The sequence below is a fragment of the Arachis duranensis genome, chromosome 5, assembly GCF_000817695.3.
Source record: "Arachis duranensis cultivar V14167 chromosome 5, aradu.V14167.gnm2.J7QH, whole genome shotgun sequence".
NCBI lineage: Eukaryota > Viridiplantae > Streptophyta > Magnoliopsida > Fabales > Fabaceae > Arachis > Arachis duranensis.
This window is the reverse complement of record NC_029776.3, coordinates 39562570-39575801: the sequence shown is the minus strand read 5'-3', so window position 1 is coordinate 39575801 and position 13232 is coordinate 39562570. Positions and strand designations below refer to the sequence as shown.

The window sequence follows — 13232 nt, the reverse complement described above, 5'->3', positions numbered from 1 at the left end:
AGAATCGATAGATGACTATATAATTCGATTAAAAAATGCTCGCAATCGATGTTATGTGTCGGTCCCTAAAAGCGAGATCGTCAAAATAGCCATCAAAGGTCTTGGCTTGTATATGCATCGAAAATTACTCAATATGCATATTCCTGATTTAGCCTATTTGGCTGAGAGAGTTCGACAAGTTGAAAAAATAAAATAAGAAAAGAAGAAAGAAAGAGAAATAGTTGAATATGAGTTTGTCGAAAACAATCTTCAATGATGATATGTATTTTTGCTTTTGTCTATCTAGCAAAAAAAACATCAAAAAATAATATTTTTGACAAGATATTATTGAATTTTTTGACAAGCCAATATTCGACAAATTCAAACTTTATCAAGTTACAGGTGCATATTGGAACACTTTGGAAGGAGTTGCGTACTCTATTAAGGTATGTACAAGTATGTATATAAAAAGAAGTTCTTGAGAAGCGATTATTGGCAGTTGTTAGATATAACTGTGGAAAAGAGAAAAATCTTTATTCAAGTTTGAAACTCTATAAAGTTGATCAAATTTCAGATAAGAAAAAGCTTCTCTGTTCACTTTGGAAATTGTGAAGTTGGAACTTTGCTTCAGAAATTACTCATGTAAAATCTGGTGAAACCATAATTAATTAAATAATAAATTAAATAGGAGTGAATATGGTTCAAAAATTTAGCAATCATAATTTGGTAATTTAAATATGATATTTGGATCAGTAAATTTTTCTGAATCGAAAAACATAGTTTTCGGCATAAGAACGCGCACTGGAATTTTGACCGGCAGTACCGGCTGAGATCTGTCTAATACTGCAGCTGAAAAAATTGATTATAAGTAAATGAGTTTAAGAAATTAGGAATTATAATTAGGGAAGGTAGAAATATTTAAAGTACGATTTGGAGCGCTAATCTTAAAGGTTTTGGCCCAAAATTGGGCCAACGAACAAAAATAATTTGTGGGGCGCAGCTATGGTAAAGGGAGGAAGAAGAGAGAAACCCTAACTCTCTTTGATCTTCAAATCACCATAACTTGAGCAACGGAACTCCGATTGACGAGCCATTTATGGCAACACATCGCTCTTCTCATCCTCTACAATTTAATCGAAGTTTTGATGTGAGAATTCTATTCATCTCTGCCTAGTTTTTGAGATTCTCCACTGTCACATATTTTTGGGTTGTTAGTGTTAAAATCTTGTGATTTTGGTTGTTTAGGGACACTCTAACATGGATTCTAAGTGAGTTCTATCCCTATTTCATATGGACTGAGGTAAGAAGTACTCAAACCCTTGTGATTTATCAATTTCATGAACCCTAGGTTAATGTATATATGTGAAATTGGTTATATTAGTGTATTTGGTGATTTTGGTGCACAATTGGGAGATTGGTGTTATTTGAGAAACTTTGGTGAGGCTTAGAGCTAAGGTTGGTAGAGACTTCCAAAGAAGAGGCTCAATTGGTTTGGCTACAAGAGGTACGATTTAAATTTCATTTAAGTACCGTGTGGTGTGATGAGAATTCCTAGGCTAGATGCCCCTAGGATTAAGTTTGGATTGTGTAAATAGTTGGTGGTATTATGTATAGTTGATATGTATGTAAATTAATGATTGGGTTGAGAATTGTGTGAATTGTATTGTTGGTGTGTTGAGAATTTGATGAATTGTATAATGGGTATTGATTTGTGGAATATGCATTCAAATTATGAATTTGGGCCGGAGGCCGTGAATTTTGGACCAGAGGCCGGAAAGAAGTAAGGAAGGTAAGTTGATGTGTGTATTGTGTGATGATATAAGTGATTGGAGGGATTTTAGATATTGAATGTGTGAATAATTGGTTTGGTTATTGAATAGTAAGGTTTGAGGAATTGAAGTGTGGAATTTGATGGTTTTGGGTAAAATTGTGTAGATGAGGTAGGTTGGTTTTGGTTGAGTGTAATTAAGTGAATGTCATTGAGTTGTGGTCATTTGGATGAGTGAAAATGAATTTGGCTTGGGAACATTGGAAAAATTGGTGATTTCTAGTTTTGGGTAAAACTAATTTTTGACCAAATTTGGCAGTCCGTGACTCGGTCCACAGAGTTTGGAATTCTTTAAAATTGGATTTTTATAGAAGTTTATTCAACGAACTTTCCAACGGTTCAGAAATGGTTGAAAAATAAATTTTGTAGAAGAAGTTATGTGTGTTGAAAGTTTGGGGTTTGAAACTATGAATTCTACAGCTTTTTAGCAGAACTCACTCCCACGCGTAAGCGTGCCCGACGCGCACGCGTCATTTTCAAATATTCACCATTCATGCGTGTGCCTGCCCGACGCGTACGCGTCGATGTGCTGCATCAGTTGCCTAGCCAATTCCCGAGAGTTGTGTGAGAGTTGCGCTGATTTTGTGTGTGGGGCACAAACCGCACCCACGCGTACGCGTGGCTAACGCGTGGGCATCACCTGGCTTTTCTTCCATCCACGCGTGAGTGTGGGCGACGCATACACGTCGATGTACTTTTGGGCTTTCCACACTTGCGCGTGGGCGTCACGCACGCATGACCCTGTTTTCACTCCAAGATTGATATTTTGAGTTTTCAAAGTCAAATTTCAGACTTCTAAGTCTCCTTTCTCATCATTTATGCCCTAAATACTTATAGTATGCCTAGCGATGGAAATAGGTTAGGAGATGTGGCAACTTGTGGACGAAGTAAAGGGAGAATTAATGATGATTCGTGACTAATGATGACTGTATGGGTGTTGAGGGTGATGATGGAAGTGCGGTGTATGCCATGAGCCAAAGGACTATATTTGATAATGATTATTGGCTGGTTATTGGCTATGCCTTGAGCTGAATGGTTATGATAAATATTGATTTATGGCTGGAAATGAAAATATAGCGCTGAATGACTGTTTTATATTGAGCTCTCTTTCTCGGAAGTACGACCCCAAAGAAATGGAGGAAGGTGAGGATCTCCTTCCTTGTTCTCTCTGGTATTGTAAAATTGTCCCCAGCGAGATGGTGGGAGGTTAGGATCCCCTCCTTGGTTCTTCCTGGGCATATGAGAACGTACCTAATGGGTAGATGCAAGGGTTATGGTTGCGCCCCGCTTGCTCCAGGTTGGTTAGTATAGAGGCTCCCCGGGTAGACACAAGCGTTGTGGTTTTGTCCCACTTGCTCCGGGACAGAGATTGTGATGCCTACGTAGTAGCAAGGGTTGTGGTTTGTCTTACTTACTCCGGGTCAAAGATTATGATGCCTGGGTAGTAGCAAGGGTTGTGGTTCATCCCACTTGCTCCGGGTCAAAGATTGTGATACCTGGGTAGTAACAAAGGGTTGTGGTTCATCCCACTTACTCCGGGTCAAAGTTTATGGCGCCTGGGTAGTAACAGCAGTAGTGGTGATTCCACTCACTCCAGGTTGAGCTTTTGAGACTCCTGGGGAAGATGCAGTGGCTAGCCCCCACTTGCTCCCAGTCGAGTATGATTAGGGATTGAAACTATCGGAGTCTCAAATTTCCTTGGGTAGATGCAGTGGGTCGGCCCCGTTAGCTCCAAGTTGAGATCTGAAGTTCTACTGACCTTATGTCGTAAGTGTGGCCGGACACTGTGAAAGTTTCGGATGAGCTTACCCCGTGAATATACACCAGTGAGGGTGTTGGATATGAATTTTGAATTATGTTGAGTATAACTCGAGTTAGGGATGCACGATCGAGGGACAGTCCAATAGTTAGCTACCAGGACTTTTCGGATTGGCTATATGATCGACAGATGATATCATCAGCCATAGGACAGGCATACATCATTTGCATATGTTTGAATTGTTTGAGTTTGCCTATTTGTTTTAGATTGCTATATCATATATGCTATGCTACCTGACTATATACTATCTGTTCTACTTGTACCTTAATTGTGTATTACTTGTCTGCATTGTTTGTGTTTGTACAACTGAGAGGTCCCTCATGCTAGTGTCGGTTGACGCTGAGGGCTGTTCTTGTTGAAATGGAATAATGATATGATTAATTTGAAATGATGATTATTGAATGAGATAATTTGAGCTCCTGGGTAGATGCAGTGAAGTGAATTCACTTGCTCTATGTGAGGATATGATGTATCGATATAGAATTGCTGAGACAGAACAACTGGTGATGGTTCTGTTTATGATTCTGATTCTAATTCGTGGGAGAGTTAGAAAGTTGGGAAGCATGAGAAGCATGAATTAGATTTAGCACTCCCTTATGACAGTTACCTGTTTAGGGATTAGCGAGAACATAGGGTGAATGTTTGGTGAAAGGAAGCTTAGGATGCTTAGTGAGTTTTTATTGTAGTGTATTGTATTTATTTGGCACTTTTACCGTACTGGAAACATATGGGTTGGGGGTTCTCATTCCGTATATATCTCTTGTTTTTCAAATACAGGTCCAGATGCTCATAAGTGAGCTGTGGTTCATCTGAGAGATGGCGAAGATCTTTATATTCTCCACTTTATATTTTGCTTAGAATCTCTCCACTTTTATTTTAAAGAACTTATATTATGTATTGAACTCTTTTGAACTTGACTATAGAGGCTCTTATGTTTCTTTTGGGAGAGATTAGGATGTATTGTTGTCATCTACCTTTATACTGTATCCTAGCCGGCCTAAACTTCGCAGGTCGCGACTAGTGACTACCTACTTATGTTATATATCCATGTACTGTACTTCTCTTACTCTTCTTTATGCCTCTATCAGTATATCACGTTTGACTTCACGCCTTATCTTTTAGTCGTCGAAACGTGAGTGATACGTTTTTGCGATTTTATTTTTACTCTTTTCAGGCTTTTTGAATAATATTCTTTTCAATTATACTTATATTTATATATTAAAGATCCACCTGAGATTTGTACCACCGTAATATCATTGACTTATGCATCGAGCATAAGGATTTGAATATTATGGTGTTACAACTCACGCACTCTCACATCCCAGCGACTTTCTGAGTTTGCCTCGAGTCAATTATCTGTAGAGTTCCTTCCACATGTCTTTATTTTCCATTTAAATTTCCTATAAACTTTATCTTTCAAGCAAGTTTATCTTTCAAGCTAATTTATGTTTCAAGCAATGTTTAAATTTCGAATGCAATTTACATTTTAGTTCCTTTAATTTTCATGTCAAATCCCTTTGACCCAGTCGAAGGCACTTTCATTGTTTTCTTTTAAGTTTAATGCAATCTTTTCCGATTTCAGTTAATTTACTTTTCGAAAACTTTATTTTTTCATTTCTTTATTCCTTTACAAATTTCGATTTATCTTTCATTTCGATACCCGTCTAATTTGGGACGCTTTGATGCACTTATAGAAAACTTGTACCTGCAAAAGAGGAATATGTTTCGCTCCTAGACTATTAGAATCGAACCACCATCGATTTGCTAAAAATTAACAAAACAAAACTAAATTTAAGATTTACTCAATTATTTTACAATAGAATTACATAATATAAAAAAGATTTGAGTCTTAAATAATAAAATTTTATATGCAATTGTGATTATTGTAATATTTATAAGATAATTTTACATTTGTTTAAAATGATTTTTTTAACATAAAAAAAACAAAAAAATAAGTCAAATGAGTGAACTCGTCTAACTTATTAATTCTTGACTCATTTAAAATATAGGTCAACTCATTTTCTAATTTTTACTCGCTATTCATCACGAGTTGATTCGAACTTGTTCGTCCGTCTAGTATATGTGGTGATTTAAATTCGTTTTTTTTTGCATTTATTTGACACGATTTAATTGTAATTTCTTTTTGAAAATTTTTTCAATACCCTTATTTTTAGTGAAAGTACTCTAATTTATTTGTGTATTTACTTGTTAATCTTTTTTCATTTTTAAATTTTTAATTCAATTTTTAAATTTTAAAAAATACCAAAATTATTTAATATTTTATTTGTATATCCTAAATAATAATTACACATTCTCTCTTTTATTTTTTCATTCTTTATTTTTAAATAATATTTCATTTTTAAAACCATTCAATTCATTGTCAATTTAGTGCTTTTTGCCCTCAAGTATTTCACCACTGGCATCATAAAGTCTATTAGTGAATAGATTATATTAAAAAATTAAGTAAATAACTTGAAACTATTTACAATATATATTGACTAAAATTTCACTGTGAAAAGCTAATATATATTAAAAGATAAGTAAATACCTAAGCAATTGTTGTTATTCTTTTTTTCTTTTTAAATGGTTAAGTTAATATTGGATTTAGAACTTTTTCATTTTTTTTCTCAAAAGATAATTAGTTATTATTTTTATTTTGTTTCTGGTGTATTTGACTCAAAAAGGAGAACGACCTAAGCCCATAAAAAAATAAGTAAAATAAAACTCAACACTGATAGATCTTCGCAGGAGATTCAAGGATGCGCTAGATGCGGCAGTCTGATAAAGAACGATGTGCTTAGATAGATAGCAGGCTTCATTTATAATATTGGAAGATACTCTGCTTTCAAAGCGAAATTATAGAGCATGGTTGAAGGGTTGTGGGCATGAGATAAGTAGTGGTGGAGTGTGATTCTCCTGCTATGGAATTTGATAAATGGAGAGGAAAAATCTGGCCAAGCATCCCAATTTTCTATTCAAACGAATTTTTAAAACAAAAAAGAATGATTGAGAATTTTTTTTATACAAATTTTTAGAAAGGACAATAAATGTGCTTATTGCTTTACTAAAAGAGTATAAAGTTAGAAGAAGATTTTGTGGTTAAAAAAAGATTTTTTTTTATTTTTTAACTAACGTGTTTGGCAAATTTCTAGTAGTAAAAGTAAAAGTACTAGTAAAATAAAAAAAAAAGATTTTTTTGAGAAGCTGTAATTTACATATTTTTTAAAAAGATCTTTTTTCCTTTAAAAAAGATGTTTTTTATGTAATAAATAAACAAAAAAATATTTTTATACTGTTATACCCAAACATAATTGATAAATAAAAAGATTTTTTACATGAGATATCCAAACATAAAATTATTTTTACTTCTCTATATGATCTTTTAAAAAAAGATAACTCGAAAAAAGATCTTTTTCTTAAAAGCTCACCCAAATAAGCCTTTTTTGCACTGGAATATCTTATAACAAGAGTTTATGAGAATTCTCTACGAAGATAAAAAAGAGACATTCTTACCCAATTTAATATATTTTTGTTTTATTTTTATTCTCGTCATAGATCAATGTGTGAGTATCCCAAATATGCCTATATTTAAATTTTTTTCTCAGTCTCCTAGATATGATATGTTGTATATTTATATAATTACTCTATATTTTATGTATTCCTGTAAATTTTATATTTAATTTAAATAAATTTTTTTTATATATTAAGCATCTTTGACAATTAATTAATTTAAGGTGCACGCTTCTTGTTTCATTGACCGTTGTGCATGATCAATCAACTAGTGTTTATTATAAAAAATTTTTTACTTTGATTAATCAACACAAATCTTTTTTATTTTGATTGAGCCTGTTTGGGAAGTAGCAAATGCTTTTTTTTAACTTTTGAATTAAGAAAAGTCACGTTATGCATGTTTGGTATCATTTTTAAAAAATATTTTTAACTTTGTTAAAAGTTAATTCACAGCTTTTCTCCTTTTTGATAAGTTATTTTATCATTCCTATTAAAAAAATTTTTGACTTCAAAATAAACGAGACCATTATACTACTTTTATTTCTAGCTCTATAAAATATGTTTCTTGTTTCTACTGGAAATACTGGCTCTCCACTACCATTTTCACACAATATTTCATTTGTTAAAAGTACTGACCTTTCACCACTATTTTCACACAATGTTCTATTTGATCCTACATATGTCCTTTCCATGTATTTTTTTTTATCATTTTAGCCCTCTATTTTTGTTATTAAATTTGTATTAACATTGTGTGTGGTATGGAAGCTCAGTTTCAATTCTATTTTTTTTTTCACTTGTGATTTTGTTTCTACACATTCAAGTAATATTGCCATCCAAGTCTAACCAAGTAGACCCAACACCAATAAAAATTACTCATTAAAAAGAGCGTGATTACACGCGCACACATCATTCTTCCAACCAAGTCATTTACCTTCATGCATGATGCTTTATGTTATCCTCTTCTTCTTCTTCTTCTTCTTCTTCTTCTTCTTCTTCTTCTTCACGTTCGTCCTCCTCCTCCTCCTCCTCCACCTGTTTTCTCCTCATCGTCATTCTTTTCTTGCTGCTGTTATTGTTGTTATTGCAGTAGAAGATGGGGAGAAAAAATTTTGAATGATGTAAGACAATGAGTCCAAATGCACCTTAATTCACTAAAAAATGAACCGAAATTACATAATAGATTACGACACAATTAACTCAGAGATGAACTGAAATTATATAACAATTATGACACAATTAACTTAGACATGAACAAAAATTACATAATAATTATGACACATAAACTGAATTCGAAAACAAGCACACAAATAAGACTGAATCTTTAACAAAAACACATCCAAAATCAATTTTAGATCAGACAATGTCATTATTATATTTTTTTCTTTTTTGTTTGATATTTTTTCTTTTTTCTTAGTTTTATTCCTCTCAAGAGAGTAAATCAAGAAGAATTTGAGAAAATAAAATAAGAAGGAGAAGATGAAGAGGAAAAATATGAAAAGGAAGAAAAAGAAGTAGTAGAAAATGAGAAGAAAAAGGAGAAAGAGTTTTGAATTGTGCAAAACAACGAATCTAAATACATCTTAATTCACTCATAAATGACCCGAAATTATATAATGATTATGACACAATTAGCTCAGAAATGAACCAAAATTACATAATGGATTGCGACACAATTAATTCATAAATGAACCGAAATTACATAACATTTGTGACATAATTAACTCAAAAATTTAACCAAAATTACATAATGATTGCCACACATAAACTCAGTTCGAAAGTAAGCTGATGCACCACTATTTCGTGGCACATCTTGTGCTTAATTTAGTGAATTTTATCAACTATTCTCACACTTATTCATTGAATTCGCTTGTTTTACACTTTCCTTCCTAATCTTGTGCTATGATTGAAAACATGTTTCTTTGGCCCTAAATTTGCTAATTTTAATCCTCTCTTATTATCATTTGATGCATTGATATGTTGTTAAGTGATTTCAGGGTTTATAGGGCAGGAATGGCTTAGAGGATGGAAAGGAAGCATACAAAAGTGGAAGGAATACAAGAAATTGAAGGAATTGCTGAGCTGTCAAGCCTGACCTCTTCGTACTAAATCAGACATCACTTGTGCTACATAGGTCCAAATGAGGCAGTTCCAATTGCGTTGGAAAGCTAACATCCGGGGCTTTAAAACGATATAAAATTTTTCATAGTTTCCTTGTTGTTAGGCGACGCGTATGCGTGCATGACGCGTACGCGTGGATAGTGCGCAGACAAGCGACGCGTACGCGTGACGAAGCCATGTGCTGTACGTATCAAAAATCACTGGGGTGATTTCTGGGCTATTTTTGGCCCAATTTCAAGCCTAAAAACACTAATTAGAGGCTACAGAGTGGAGCAGAATGGGGGGCATACAACTTCTCATTCACATAATTTTAGGTTTTAGATGTAGTTTTCTAGAGAGTGAGGCTCTCTCCTCTCTCTAGGTTTTAGGGTTCTTAGTCTTATTTCTTCTTAATTTTAGAATTTTAATTTACTTTAATTTAGGTTTCTTCTAATATTATTGTTCTAGCACTTTAGTTATCTATTCATCATTGTGATTTTCTTATTTTTCTAATTTAGTTTATGAACTCCTCATGTTAGATTCAATTTCTTATTAATACAATTTGAGGTATTTTATGTTTATTGCTTCTTCCTTCAATTGTCCTCATTTATATTTGCAATTAGTTGTTTAGGTTTATTTTCCATGTTAGTTTTCTATGCTTTTATTTTGTGCCTACCAAGTATTTGATAAAATGCTTGGAAGGATGTTAAAGTAGATTTTATGCTCTTGGCTTGGGAAAGTAACTTAGGAACTCTTGAGTTACTAATGTCTAAGTAATTGATGATTGGATCCGTTAACTCTAGTTCTCACTAATTGAATTGGTGGAGAACTAGGACTTATGGACTTGGATTGATATAACTCATGTAACTTTTCTTTACTACTAGTTAGAGGATGAATTAATGGGATTAATCCTTGCCAATTCTCATGTTGTGGTTAGTGATAAGGAGAGAGATCTTTGACCACCAAACCTTGCCAAGACCTCTTTATCATTTAACTTCTATTGAAATTTACTTTTCTTGTTCCTTATTCAAAACCCCAAAAAGATACAATCTCATAACCAATAATAAATACACTTCCTTGCAATTCCTTTGAGAGACGACCCGATGTTTGAATACTTCGGTTATTATTTTTGGGGGTTTGTTACTTGTGACAAATAATTTTTTTTATATGAAAGGATTATTGTTGGTTTAGAAACTATACTTGCAACGATAATTTATTGTAAAATTCTAGACCACACAAAAATCCATTCATCACAAGCACACAAACAAAACTGAATCATGAACAATAACACATCCAAAATTGATTTTGGATCGGACAATGTCACAAATATATTTCTTCTTCTTTTTGTTTGATATTTTCTTCTTTTTTTTGGTTTTATTCCTCTTAAGAGAGTGAAACAAGAAAAAGAGGAGAAAGAGTTTTAAGTTGTGTAGGACAACGAATCCAAATGCACCTAATTCACTCATTAATGAACCGAAATTACATAACAATTGCAAGATAATTAACTAAAAAATGAACCAGAATTACATAGTGATTGTGGCACATAAATTCAGTTCAAAAATAAGCACACAAACAAGACTGAATTGTGAACAAAAATACATCCAAAATTAATTTTGGATCAGACAACATCATCAACATGGCAAAAATTCAACAATAACAATAACAATAACAATAACGATGATAACGATATAAGAAGATGATGATAATGATAACCACAACTAGAAAATGGATTAATACAAACAGATTTATAGACAGATTTAGTCTTTATTACAGACGAATTTTTTGTTACCGAAAAAATTACCGGCGGATTTTGTCCTTCTGTAAAAGCCCCGTCGAAAATTATTTACTGACAGATTTTTTTCCGTCAAAAAATTACCGACGGATTTTTACCAGTTACCGACGAATTTTTCCTCTGTAAATTCTCCGTCCATTTTTTGAAGGCGACGAACTTTCCGACGGATTTTGTGTTTGTAATTACAGACGGATTTTTCGACGGATTTTCCGTCTGTAATTTAAACTTTGAAAAATCATCCCACACTCTGAATACAGACAGAAAATCTGTCTATAAATCTGTCAGTAAGGTAAAATAGATTTTTTTAAAATTTTTCTATTGGAAAATAAATACTTTAAATTTGTTTTCTAAATTTACTCTATCAAACACACTGTAAATTGAAAAAAAGAAAGCCAAAAATTACATAGATAAACATAATATTCATTACACGATACCTATAAAATTGGATGTTATTTTTCAACACCATTATTCAATATCTCATTGTCTCAATAAAAAGATACCCCAAAAAAATAAGATGACCATCCCAATGTTGCCATCTAAACCTCATCATAGTAGCAGGACCACCAGTCTCTATCTCATCTAAAATATGCTTCAAAGATGGATCTTCTTTTATGCGTGCCATTCTCTCCTCAAGCTGATCTTTATTTGAAGGACTAGTAAGACTTTCAAGCATGGAAGACATAGATGGATCCTGAGATAGATAGTATAGATATGTTATCAACCAATAGATATTTTATATAACAAAGTACAGAAAGTTTATAAATACCTGCATCAATGCATTACCCAGGTGCTCAGCCATGGTCATGAAGTTAGGATTCTGCATCACCTACTGCATGGTAGAATAATATTGCTGATTATCGAAGCTAGGGATACTATCCTGTGTTGCACCATGAAAAGTTTTCTGAAGCTGCTCAGCCATTTGATTGAACGATGGGTCTTTTGCTATCTACTCAGCCAGTTCCTTGATACTTGGATCCTATGCATTCTGGATTTTAGCATTAGTAATATGGACTTGAAATGCATGGTTTATATTGTTGTCTCACTATTACTTCAAAACAATGCACCACTAAGATCCAAAAAAATTGGCATATACAAAAATAAGATTTTCTATAAGATGGAACATACCCATAAAGTGAAATGAAAATGCTCATTAACAATAATATGGCCAATCGTTTCCTAATTCCAGCAGACATAATATATATAGTACAATATCAAAATAAAAGAGACAATGACATACATTGAGCAAACCAGACATTGCGTTGAAATCAAAAGGGTTGGTGAAAACCAGGTGTAGATCCAGAAGTAGCTCTTTGTCCTTCCTATGAATCTTTCGAAGATGTTTCATCCTTGGAGTTTTTATTCTCTGCTGCAGCAGCCTTGTCATCTAAACAAACAAAAGATTCAGAAGCAGCTTTTTGTCCTCCCTGTGAATCTTTCGAAGATGTTTCATCCTTGGAATTTTTCTTCTCTGCTGCAGCAGCCTTGCCATCTTATAAAATATTCACCCATGTTAAACTAACGCAATTTAAGATCCAAGAACATAAGACAGTTATTTAACATTGTAAGTACAAAATCAATTGAATGGTGAGGAGAGATTAACAATAACATTCTAGGAAATATACAAACGAAAAACACACACGAGACACATATACACATACAAAATGTAACTATAAAGCACTAGGCATTTCTCTAGTCATGAAGATGGCAAGAGACATGAATCATTAAAGGAAGTTGACCTTGCCTTTAAGAAGTCTGAAGTAACTGTCATTCTTGAGCAGATATGAGAAATGCCATTACTCTGTAGAGTTCAACTGACACTACTTTGGATTGGTGCTAGGTTCTTCAAGATTCAAGGTTTAAAGCTTGCTGATCTTAAAAATATGGTTGAAGACTTGAGTAGTAATGAGGGAGGCCAGCCATGTTGGAGGTACTTCAAAAATATAATTTCCTGTATGCTTAACAAGAAGACTAATATTTTTTTAATATGATTCAGGCAAATGGATCTGTATGAAGACTCTCCAGCCAGTTCTGAATACAGTACAAGATCAACTATCCTCCCTCTCTCAGCTGGTGACATTATGGAACACTCTTCACACCGGGATATAGAAACTGAAATGAAAACTACACAAATTAAAGATAAGAAAGAAGTAGATGGATGTGAGAGAGGTGTTATAGTTACTGCAACCCTGGATCAAGGTAACATAATT

The 13232-nt window shown here is 33.4% G+C and overlaps 1 pseudogene; it reads right to left on the bottom strand.

Moving 5' to 3' along the window:
- Nucleotides 1-11493: 11493 nt before the first annotated feature.
- Nucleotides 11494-12409, bottom strand: LOC107489200 (ankyrin repeat domain-containing protein 2B-like; annotated as a pseudogene).
- Nucleotides 12410-13232: the final 823 nt, after the last annotated feature.